At 42.1% G+C, this 13,184-nt stretch overlaps 1 protein-coding gene across 1 annotated transcript in view; it reads right to left on the bottom strand.

The window, feature by feature from the left end:
• dusp22a (dual specificity phosphatase 22a) overlaps positions 1 to 13,184 on the bottom strand; it is a 119,679-nt gene that overhangs the window by 1,228 nt on the left and 105,267 nt on the right. The gene's annotated exons all lie outside the window — the stretch shown is intronic.

The raw sequence follows: 13,184 nt of genomic DNA, 5'->3' as shown, positions 1-13,184 counted from the left end.
TGACACAAACAGAAATTTGACAATGACCAGATAATCTGCTTGATTGAGAGAAAAATCTTGGCAAGAACAGGGTGGAGAATTACCATGCCCTTCTTCAAAATAACACAATAGAAATTTTTTGCAGCTTCCCAAGCAGAAGCTGGAGCCTTGGTCTGATGTGGCTGCAAGGATAGCACCTCCAGCATTGTAGCTTGGCCTTAAGACTGCACTGAAGTGTCAACTCAATCTCTAGACTCAAACCCTGGAGAGACCTGAACCCAAAACCTTCTGACTCAGAGATAAGTATGTTAGCAACTGAGGTAACACTAGAAATTTTAATTCTTCAACAAATATTATTAAGATTATAAGGTTTTATAGTTATTATCATGACATAGCTGCTGCATTTCATTCATTAGAATAATGGCTACATTTGAAAAGGACTTCATTGGTTGCAAAGTGTTTTGAGGTGTTCCGAGGTTTTCAAAAGTGAGTCCTTCTTTATTATGTCTGTGGATACATTGCACTGATAAGTGGCAGCATATTAAAGTATTGTGACCTGTCAGAACTCTTGAGACTGTGAGCTTTTGATTGCTGATTGGTATCAGCAGCTAGAGAATCCTCATGATCTGGAGCTATCTAAGGACCACAAAGCAATGGTAGAGGCTTAAATATAAAATTTCTTGGGATAGCATGGTGGCTCAGTGGTTAGCACTGCTGCCTCACAGCACCAGGGTACTAGGTTCGATTCCAGCCTCAGGCAACTGTCTGTGTGGAGTTTGCACCTTCTCCCTGTGTCTGCGTGGGTTTCCTCGCACAATTCAAAGATGTGCGGGTCAGGTGAATTGGCTATGCTAAATTGCCCATAGTGTTAAGTGCATTAATCAGGGGTAAATTTGGGGAATGGGTCTGGGTGGGTTACTCTTCAGAGGGTTGGTGTTGACTTGTTGGGTCGAAGGGCCTGTTCCCATACTGTAGGGAATCTTATCTAAAAGCTGTTGTGTTGAGCGACCTTGGATCTTGCACAGAGCCTCCCCAGGTAGTTCATTTTCCATCCTAAGCCAAAAGCTGGGCCTTTATCTGAGTGACTGGTGACAATTATCTCACTGGTCCTTCAAGAATGTCCTGCATCATGCATGTTGCTCCCAGAGGAGAAAGTGAGGACTGCAGATGCTAGAGATGTAATCTTCAAAAACCCCAGGATTATCACAAGGCAATAATTGCCGAATAAAGACTTGTAATTCTGTGTTAGATAAAAATATAGCCTATTCTAATTAACTAGGAATTCCTGATGAAGGGCTTATGCCCCAAATGTTATTTGCCTGCTCCTCAGATGCTGCCTGACCTGCTGTGCTTTTCCAGCACCACACTCTCGACATTGCTCCAATGGACATACAGCCAGTCAAGTGACCTCTAAATTAATAATTAAGACCAATCCTGTCTTCACTCCATATCTACACTTTCAACAGGATCACAGCATAACCTTTGGAGCAGCAATTAATTTGACTTTGCTTCTCTCTTTCCCCTGGCACCAGGGGCCTCTGCTCTTTGTAGTTTTTATAAATTACTTGGATGAGGAGATTGAGGGGTGGGTTAGTAAATTTGCAGATGACACAAAGGTTGGAAGCGTCGTCGATAGTATCGAGGGCTACTGCAGGCTGCAGTGTGACATAGACAGGATGCAGAGCTGGGCTGAGAAATGGCAGATGGAGTTCAACCTGGATAAATGCGAAGTGATGCATTTTGGAAGGCCGAACTCAAATGCTGAATATAGGATTAAAGACAGTATTCTTGGCAGTGTGGAGGAACAGAGGGATCTGGATGTGCAAGTATATCGATCCTTCAAAGTTGTCACCCAAGTGAATAGGGTTGTTAAGAAAGCATATGGTGTTTTGGCTTTCATTAACAGTGGGATCGAGTTTAAGAGCCATGAGGTTTTGCTACAGCTCTACAAGTCCATGGTGAGACCACACTTGGAATATTGTGTCCAGTTCTGGTCACCCTACTATAGGAAAGATACAGAGGCTTTGGAGAGGGTGCAAAGAAGGTTTACCAGGATGCTGCCTGGACTGGAGGGCTTGCCTTATGAAGAAAGGTTGAATAAGCTTAGACTTTTCTCTCTGGAGAAAAGGAGGAAGAGAGGAGACCTGATTGGGGTATACAAGGTAATGAGTGGAATAGATAGAGTCAATAGCCAGAGACTTTTCCCCAGGGCAGGATTGACTGGTACGAGGAGTCATAGTTTGAAGATATTAGGAGGAAGGTATGAAGGAAACGTCAGGGGTAGGTTCTTTACGCAGAGAGTTGTGAATACATGGAATGTGTTGCCAACTGTGGTGGTAGAAGCAGATTCTGCTGTAGATGCACATGGATAGCAGTGAGTTGAAGGGTGCGTAGGTTGTTACTATATTTTACATTATGATTAAACCTCGGCACAACATTGTGGGCCAAAGGGCCTGTTCTATGCTGTACTTTTCTATGTTCTATGTTCTATGTAGTATCACCACCACCACTTTGGCTAAGATTAACCATCAGCATCAATCCTGGCATTTCCCTGGTCTGCATGCCACATGGGGAAATATGCTCATCACCCATTTAATTAGAATAGGCTATATTTTTATCTAACACAGAACTACAAGTCTTTTTTCGGCAATTATTGCCTTGTGATAACTCTGGGATTTTTGAAGATTACATCTTCCAAATTTTTTAAAAATTAAAGCTCATGGTTTGTGGTGCTTGAAGAAGTCAATTTAATGATATAACACATTTACAATACATATAATTCACAAGGCTCTTTGGAAAGCAAGTTCCAATCTTGATCTCTATCTAACTTATGTGTTTTGTTCATTAGATGTAGGAAACACTCATTAGGTCAAGATTCATAGCCCATCTCTAATTGCCCTTGAGAAGGTGGCAATGAGCTGTCTTCTTGAGTCACTGCAATCCTCAGAGAACACCCCCACCTGCAAGTTCTCCTCCAAACCACACACCACACTGACTTGGCACTATATCACTAGTCCTTCATTGTCACTGGATCAATATGTTGGATCTCTCTTCCTAACAATACTGTGGGTGTCCCCACTTCGGCAACTGTATATGAGAATGTCTCACTACTGGCTTCACAAGGGTAATTAGGAATGGGCAATAAATGCTGAACTGGACAGTAATGCCCACAACTCATGAAAAAAACTTTAAATCTATTTTTCCGCAAAACCCTCAAATCAACAGTATTTTTTACAATGTTCATATAAATGGCGAGTTTGACAACAATGTCAATAGTCTTCACACCTGCTCACCAAGGCAAAAGCACTCTACAGATCTCTGAATATGGTTGCTTATGTACCAAGTTTCCAAAATCAGACAGGTTCCATAAAATCCATAAGGGCTCACATCAAATGATCTGCAGCAGCTATACCATTCTCAACTTAAATCTGGCCATGTTAGGAGCACTTACTTTGCCTCAAGGATAAATCTTTAAAAACAAATCCATAGAGTGGAGGAGACATACTTGGGGAGAGAGAGAAAGCAGCAGAGACCATCACTCACTGCAGACAAACTAGTACTGTCAGGCTACATCCTCTTTCTGTGAGAATTATGATTAAAGTAGACCATGGGGAAGCGTTCTGCAGTACCTCCATTGCAGCATCTATTCCTGTATTAAATGCAATTCTATCTGCAAATCCACATGAAGCTTTGGTCTCTGCACATAACAAAGAAGCCTCTTGTATTATTCATAAAGTTAACTTCTACTAATCTGGACCAGTAGCTCCTTGCCCTACTCCCACTCTATAACTTCACTCTAACACTCTGGATTCATATTTTACTCACCATCTACTTCCTTCACAAAATCACATCACTTTCCTCATTCATCTCATGCTTCCTTCCTACTTCTCCTCCAACCTTTGAACATATTCAGCAATCTAAACCAGACCCACTCCTGAATATGTCAGCTCATCAGCATTGTACCTTAACTTATAGCCTACTGTTTGATCTTTTTATCAATTCATTAATTGACTGGATAAATTTCCCAAAGAAGTAGAGTCTACCCAGACTACTCTATCTCCTTCTGTTTTAGCACCATTCATTGTATGTACGTACATATTGCTTGTTTTCCCATCCTACATGCGGTACTTTGTAACTGTCTGCATTTAGTACCGATTTCCACTTTGTCCAACTCAGTTGAATATTCTAAGCTGCCTCTTCTGATTTTAGACTCTCCTCTAGTTTGATTTTATCAGCAAATCTGACCAAAATGTTAGTGCTACTGCCTGCCTTCTTCTTTTAACAAAACATCTATATTGCACATAGCCACCATCTGATGAAGAGTTGCACTCAAAGTGGGATGTTGCTGGGAATGGAGGGTTTGAGTTACAAGCAGAGGCTGGATAGGCTGAGACTTTCTTCACTGGAGCATAAAACGTCGAGGGGTGACTTTATAAGGGTTATAAAATCACAAGGGGCATGGATAGGGTGAATAGTAAGGGTCATTTCCCTATCGTGAGGTGTTCATAACTAAAGGGCATAATTTTAAAGCAAATGGAGACAGATTTCAAAAGGGCATGAGGAGCAACATTTTTACACAGTGAGTGGTTCATGCGTGGGATGAACTGCCAGAAGATGTGGTGGATGCAGGTACAGTTACAACGTTTAAAAGTCCATGAATGGGAAAGGTTTGGAGGGATATAGGCCAAAGACAGACATGTGGGAATTAGTATGCTTTGGGAACATGGTCAGCATGGATTAGTTGGACCGAAGGATCTGTTTACATGCTGTATGATTCTATGCTGAAAATGCGTTGCTGGAAAAGCGCAGCAGGTCAGGCAGCATCCAAGGAGCAGGAGAATCGACGTTTTGGGCATAAGCCCTTCTGCTTCAGGGCTTATGCCTGAAACATCGATTCTCCTGTTCCTTGGATGCTGCCTGACCTGCTGCGCTTTTTCAGCAACACATTTTCAGCTCTGATCTCCAGGGCTGCAGTCCTCACTTTCTCCTGTATGATTCTATGACCTTGAATTGGGTTTCTGACTCCAAGTCATTTCGGTAAGTAAGAAACAGAAGCGAGAACAATACCAAATCTCAGAGCAGCCCATTCAGTGCTTTTGTCCAACATGATACAGTGGCTAAAGTGCAGTAGATTTCAAGCAGGATTCTTTGGGAAGACAAAGGTTCTGTCAGTATGTCTGAATGATTCAGATTATTCAGAAACTGTACCATTTTCTTTTCAACATTCATTGTGATCACATTTAATGAAAAATAATCAGTTAAAGTGTTTCCATTTTCATTCATTTGTTTTTGCCTAATTTTGTCTTGGTTTTTGTTTTCAAATGTATACAGCGGGAATGGAGAAAGAACAGAAGATTGGGGCTCTAACAAAATTTCACAATACTTTTTAGTGTTACTTTATCAAAAACAAAATATTGAAAACTGCTGGTCTAACAAGGATTCACTCGTATCTACCTTTTGATAAGTTTCTTGTCTATTCCATGGATTTACCCCGAAACTGCGCTGCCTTCCTATAGCATTTCATCAAATGTTCTCTTGGGCTCCTAGTTCCTTAAAGTGAAGGGGTTTGGTTAAGCAGAATTTTCCCCTTCTGAATCCACGTTGCTATTGGTTTAATTCAGTTATTATTGCGCAGTTACTCTTTAAACGTGCCCCTCAATCGATTCCACTGATGTCTCTGTGGTTCCCCATTTCCCTTTATGTGACTATGTGACAAAGTCTAAAGACTTCATCACAGAAAAGGAGTTGACTTTTATTTAAAAATTGAGCCAAAATGGTTGAAATGGAAATCTTTTTCTCAAAGCATTTATTTTGTCAGAGAAAGACGGAATGGCATAGATAAACTGTCTTAGCTATATATTCTTGCAAAACTAGAAATGGAGCCATTTTCAATATAGAGGTATGGAGCTTGATGTTAAGGCAAGTGAAAAGTGAAATTGATCTGGCGATAGCTTGTATATCCCTTGCTCCTTGTCCAATTTTTTTCCCCTGGATTCAGTCCGAGGGAAGATTTATTTTCACAGAATCATGGAATCCCCGCAATGTGGAAGCAAGCCACATGGAAGCAAAATGGAAGCATTTTGGAAGGTCGCATTTGAAAGCTGAGTACAGGATTAAGGATAGGATTCTTGGCAGTGTGGAGGAGCAGAGGGATCTTGGTGTGCAGGTACATAGATCCCTTAAAATGGCCACCCAAGTAGACAGGGTTGTTAAGAAAGCACATGTTGTATTGGCTTTCATTAACAGGGGGATTGAGTTTAAGAGTCGTGAGATCTTGTTGCAGCTCTATAAAACTTTGATTAGACCACACTTGGAATACTGCGTCCAGTTCTGGTCACCCTATTATAAGAAAGATGTGGATGCTTTGGAGAGGGTTCAGAGGAGGTTTACCAGGATGCTGCCTGGACTGGAGGGCTTATCTTATGAGGAGAGGTTGACTGAGCTCGGACTTTTTTCATTAGAGAAAAGGAGGAGAAGAGGGGACCTAATTGAGGTATACAAGATAATGCGTGGCATAGATAGAGTCGATAGCCAGACTATTTCCCAGGGCAGAAATGACTAACACAAGGGGTCATAGTTTTAAGCTGGTTGGAGGAAAGTATAGAGGGGATGTCAGAAGCGGGTTCTTTACACAGAGAGTTGTGAGAGCATGGAATGCGTTGCCAGCAGCAGTTGTGGAGGCAGGGTCATTGGGGACATTTAAGAGACTACTGGACATGCATATGGTCACAGAAATTTGAGGGTGCATACATGAGGATCAATGGTCGGCACAACATCGTGGGCTGAAGGGCCTGTTCTATGCTGTACTGTTCTATGTTCTATGTTCTCTAAGCCTTTCAGCCCATCGAGTCCACACCATCCCTCCAAAGAGCAACCCATCCTCCTACCCTATCCCTGTAACCCTGCATATCCCATGGCTAATCCATCCAGCCTGCACATCCCTGGTCACTATGGGCAATTTTGCATGGCCTGTCTACCTAACCTGAACATCTTTGAACTGTGGGAGGAAACGGAGCACCCAGAGGAACCCATGCAGACACAGAGAGAATGTCCAAACTCCACATAGACAGTGGCCTGAGGCTGGAATCGAACCTGGGTCCCTGGTGCCGTGAGGCTGCAGTGTTAGCCACTGAGCGAATATGGAGAAACTGAGTACTGCAGATGCTGGATATCAGAGTCGAGAGTGTGGTGCTGGAAAAGCACAGCAGGTCAGGCAGCATCTGAGGAGCAGGAAAATCGACTTTTTGGGCAGGAGCCCTTCATCAGCAATCTGATGTTTCCCGATGAAGGGCTTTTGCCCGAAACGTCAATTTTCCTGCTCCTCAGATGCTGCCTGAGCTGCTGTGCTTTTCCAGCACCACAGTCTTGACATTGAGCGAATATGTCAGGCCGATGCTGAGCATTGTTGGACTGTCACTGTGACTACCAGTTCCTGCCTGTGGTTACAAGGAGGGAACAAGGTAATGGGTTAAATTTGCCCAGGGGCCAAATACATAGCAAAAGAGATTCTATTTGTGACTACACTGAACACGAGAATACCATGTGGAGAGGGATTGCTGCTCTACTCAATACAAATGCAAACATCAATTCTGGGTACCAGGAAATTTAAGTTTTGAGGAAAGATGAAAAAAAGAGGTCTAGCTTTCTTTGGAAAAGAGGAAACTGTGAGGTTACCTAAGAAAGTTCTTAAGACTATAAAAAGAAGACATAACATTAACTCAGGGTAATAACAATGCCATGAGGTATTCCAGAAAGAAAATACAATAAAAGGACATCGTATCACCTTCTGATGCTAATAAGCTGATATACTTAGTCCTACAGGGATTTCTTTCAATTATGGATCAACATCAATTATGCTTTTAAAGAAATGTTCTGCAGTTCTGAATGAATCTTGGTTTAACAAGGCTGAACTTGCAATGCAGCATTTAACATGTAATGGTATAGTGGCCTCAGTAGACCTTTACTTCCTAATGTAAAATCACACAACGGTATTTCCAATGGAATTCCCCTCTGCTAATGTTTGGCTCGATATCGCATTGTGAGTGATGAATGGTTTAACTTGATGAATACGTTCGGGCTCTCTCTCATACATATGCTGTTTAAGCTGATAAGCAATAACAGACTGTGAAGCCCCAAGAAAAAATCATCGGCAATTTTTTTTTTAATTGCACCCAAGAATAATATCAACCCCATTGGAAGGTATCATTGCATCATTTCAGAGTAAAATCATCAAATCAACATCAGGAAGTATTTTTGAGGGGGATTTTGGGCTCGGAATGGCTCAACAAGAGCTATTGCAGGCGAACATATGTTCCAAGATAAAATTGGACAAATATCTTAAAGAACATTGGATACAACCATCCGGACAGCAGAGAGGTAAATAAGGTGGGCCAGCAAATCATAAGACCATATGATATAAGAGCAGAATTAGGCCATTCGGCCCATCAAGTCTGCTCCTCCATTCAATCATGGCTGGTATGTTTCTCAACTCCATTCTCCTGCCTTCTCCCCAAAACACTTGATCCTCTTACTAGTCAAGAACCTATCTATCTCTGTCTTAAATGCAATCAATGACTTGGCCTCCACAACCTTCCACAGCAATGAGTTCCATTGAGTGTAACATTGTTCCACAAGAAGATTATCTGTTTCTTGTATTAGACTAATTCCCTGTCGATTGACTGTAAATGAAGGGGAGGAGGGGCCGTTAATCAGGCTGACATTTATCTTCCTTCATTCCAAAGCAAAATGATTGTCATAACTACCAAGACAATATCACATTAAGGAGCATGCCCAAAACTGTGGGAATAATGTAAGGGACATAAAGCTCACAATAATGTATGTAAGGTCAGTACATTTTTCTGTGTGTGTGTGTGTGTGTGTGTGTGTGTGTGTGTGTGTGTGTGTGTGTGTGTGTGTGTGTGTGTGTGTGTGTACATTCATTCTATGTGATGGGGGAGGAGGGATCTTGAAGATTTCCTGACCCCCTCGTCTGCACCAGACCTCATCCCTTTGTACATCTTGATAATGACTTTGCAAGAATAAGTTTGCCATTAAGACACAGCTTTGAATAACCTGTGCCTCGTGGCCTGAAAACAACCCTGCCATGTCTACAAAATGCCAGCAGCAATTCAGCAGCAGAAGTTGCTTCAGCTACTGCCACATCACTCGGAGAAATGTTATGGGTAAGTCACATCAACCTACACCTTACAAGTGATCAGCCTGCCCCCCAAACATCAGGGGGCAACTCAGTTTCCAATCATAGGGCCCCCACCTGCAAAATTGGCTGAAGCAGCATGATTAAAACAGATCCGAATCTCAAACATGGGGCTGGAAAGTCAGGTTTGAGCACTGGTAACTTTTGGAGTCATTTGCCCAGGTGTTTTGACTGGGGTTTTGGCAGCAGATAAAAATACAGAGGCGTGCTTTGATTCTTGAGTTGCTAAATTTGTTCAAAATTGATTCTATCTCAGCCATCCCGTTAGCTGAAGGACTATCAAGAAAGATGGGACTGCCACTCAATCAGCCACTGTGATGGCCATAGAGGCAGTATCTGTATGGATGATCTTCCCCAAGAAAATGGTGATGGAGCCAACAGCCAAAGGGGGTTACACAGACCTTCCAAAACAGAATGTTGGTCCTCGACATGTGGCAGGGGAAGAACGTGTGAGGGTGCTGTGCCTCAGCAGGTCAGCTGTCACTCACCTCAGTCACATTATGCAATATGATCGGAGCCATATCATCGTGCACACATTGCATTCTCTGTGACTCTGAATATCGTAGTGAGTGACTCTCAATCTCTGTCACAGGCTTACTCCACAATATAACAGGTGACATCAGCAACATCAATCAGTTCACAGTCCCTGCACAGCCTTCAGGTGGGTGAATGATGCTGAACATTGTACAATCATCACCAATACCTCCACTTCCGACCTTATGAAGAAATGAGGATCATTGGTCACGGTTGGGCCAAGGAGACTACCCCGAGGAACCCCTGCAGAGATATCCTGGAGCTGAGGTGACTGATGTCCAACAACCACAACCACATTGTTATGGTGCCAGCTTTAAATTCAACCAATAGAGAGTTTTCTCCCCGATTCCCATTTGTCCTAATTTTGCTTGACCCCTTCATTCAGTTGAATGTGACCTTGATATCAAGGACAGTGACTCTCACACCCCTCAGGACTTCAGTTTTTAGATCCATGTTTGAACCAAAGCTGTAAGTGAGCAGGTTGTTGCTGAGCAAGTGCTGCCTGTTGATGACCTCTTTCACCACTTCACTGATGATCGGGTATGGACTGACAGGGGCCTGATTGGCTGGGTTGGGCTTTTCCTGTTTTTTGTCTATGGCACATGTCTCAACAATTTTCTGCATTGTTGGGTAGATGCCAGTGCTGTAACTGTACTGGAACATCTTGGCACAAGCCTTCAGTACTATTGTCGGAATATTGTCAGAGCTTTAGCTGTTGAATGTTCCAGAGCCGTCAGCTGTTTCTTGAGATCTTGAGAATTGAGTTGGAGAAGACTGATATCTGCGATGCTTGGGACCACTGAAGGAGATTGGGATGGATCATCCACTCAGGGTTTCTGGCTAAATTGTTGTGAATGCTTTCGCCTTATGCTTTGTACTTAGATGATGAGTTCATCCATCACTGAGGGTGGAGATGTTTATGGACCCTCCTGTTCAGTGAGTTAATTGTCTACCACCATTCCCAACTGGATATGGCAAGAATGTGGAGCTTAGCTCTGATGCATTGGTTGTGAAATTGATCAGCCCTGGCTATCGCTTGCTGCTTATGCTATTTAGCAGTCAAGTTGCACTGCTTTCTAGCTTCACCAGCTCGACATTTCATTTCTGGGTATGCCTGGTGCTGCTCCTGCCACACCCTCCTGCACTCTTCATTGAAATGAAGTTGATCCCCTGGTTTGATAGTTACAGTGGAGTAGGGGGATATACCGAGCTATGTGGTTGCAGGTTGTGTTGCAGTACAATTCTTCTGCTGCTGCAGATAGCCCACAGTACCTTGTGAATGCCCAGTCTTGAGTTGCTAAATTTGTCCAAAATCTATTTGATTTAGTGCAGTGGCAGTGCCACACAACACAATTACTTCATTTTCTCATTCATCTTTCCTTGGGTGCCATCCTGAATTTGGGACATGGTCCTTTATCTAGGTTTCCTATTGTTATATTGTATTTTTATGAGTTGCTAACAGATTGGGAGCAGTTGTGTATAGCAGTGAAATTAAAGTAGCCAGCAACCACAGAGGCAAATACCTCAATCATCTTTGTTTTAGAATCAATTATCCCCAACATGACAACTGGGCTTTATATCCACAAGGACTCTACGGCAATTAATCTTACTGATGCTGTCAAGGACAGGTGCATCTGCAACAGCCACATTGGTGGAGATGAGGTGAAGTATGTTTCTCCTTCTCGTTGCCTGCTGTGAAGCCAGTCCATGTAAAAATGGGAGATTCCCTGGCTGCCCAGAGCTTAAATCCGGGTTCCATTACCTCCCATTGAAAACCTGGCATATCCACTCTTGGGGTAAGAAATGACATTTTGGACATGGTACCCTCCGTCTGCTGCATTATCCTCCATGCCTTAATAGTATTAATAACAATCAAATTATGGCAATATTTCATGGCCATCTTCATTTTATCTCAGAATAAAAGGCTGAGGAGGGGACACTTTGTCTGGGAGGCCTCAATATCTAGTCACTTTGATTCCAGGTCTTCACAGGCCCAATCACTAACCAACGATAGAAGAGAACTTAATTGGTATCTTATATGATCTGGGAAATCCACTCCCCACAACAAGAAGGAACTTGTTGATCATGTTATGATCACATCTTCCTCGACTATCAAGTCTTGGAGTGGGACTGGAACTTGAAGCTCCTGACTCTGACACACAGACACTACCCACTGTGCAATAAGACCTCGGCCTGTCAAATTTTAGTTTGTACACAGGAGCAACAAGCTACTTCTATGGACTCACCTGCTGTCTCCAAAAGATTTCTAGAAATACATAGCTGCATTGCACATTTATCTATTCAGCCTTCCCAACTTGCAAGCAGTCTGAACCAAACCTCATTAATCAGACGTCAACACGTAATGCAAAGATGATTGAGGCATTTGCTTCTGTAATTGCTTGGCCATTTTCACTTCAGTGCTCTGATTCTGAACTTACTTTGCCTCTATATGCAACTGTTCTGAAGCTCTTAGTAGCTTATAAAAGTATACTATGACATTAGGAAACCGAGAGAAAGGACCTTGCCCCCAAACACAGGATGGCCCCAAGACAAAAAAAAACAAGAGAGAAAGTGAGAGAGGTAAGGAAGTAGCAGTTTGGTTTGAAACCCAACTGAACCAGTCAAATCCAGTAGATTGTAAAAGAGAAAGCTGGAGTAAATAATGTGTCCCTGTGATATCAATGAAGTTGGAATCAAAGACAAAGTGATTATCTTTGTTTTGTCAGAGGTGTAATGCAAACATCAACAGAGTGGACGGTGAAGTGTGAGAAAATAGGGAGTGAAATATTTTAATAATAAAGATTAATTTGTTAGTTGCAAAAAGTAATAAGCAATTCTTACAAATTATTGGCTAAGGTTTATGTATTTAGAAAGCATTTTTCTTCTGGTGCGGGCTTTAGTTGAAACCTTAATGCATTTGTAAGCACGTTTATATAAGCTACTTGTTCAAATACTGCTGCTGTCAGAAATGCCCTAATGCAAAAATACCTCCCTCAGATAAGAAGAAGCTGTTTATTACAGCCAGAGGATTCATAACAGTCTGCATTGAGAAAGAGCAAAAATGGGTCAAGTGGCGCAGTACAGATTCTCTAGAGTGACATTATTGGAAGCAACATACAGTATTATAAAGTGGTGATTCAAGCCAGTTTCTGTTTTAGTGAAGGAGTTACAAGTGGTTTATGGTTTATCTACATGGGAGGACTAACTGTACTAAAAGAGACTCATTTAATTTTGCAAAAGAAAGAAAAAATGTTAAATAGATCAGCTGAAATACCATGGAGACCAATGCCAAGTAAAAGTAAAATATTACTGTATTTATGAATACTTCAATTTTGACACAGATAATAAAATACATAAGCTCTCCCACCCTCTCAGCTGATGTATCATTATTCCTCTGTGTTGAACAACACTTGGACAAAGCACTGAAAGTCCCTGTGGTGTAGAATGTAATCGATAT

Source organism: Chiloscyllium punctatum, chromosome 26 (genome assembly GCF_047496795.1).
Source record: "Chiloscyllium punctatum isolate Juve2018m chromosome 26, sChiPun1.3, whole genome shotgun sequence".
Taxonomy (NCBI): Eukaryota; Metazoa; Chordata; class Chondrichthyes; order Orectolobiformes; family Hemiscylliidae; genus Chiloscyllium; species Chiloscyllium punctatum.
The sequence above is the reverse complement of the archived record's forward strand: the minus strand, read 5'-3'. Positions and strand labels throughout refer to the sequence as shown.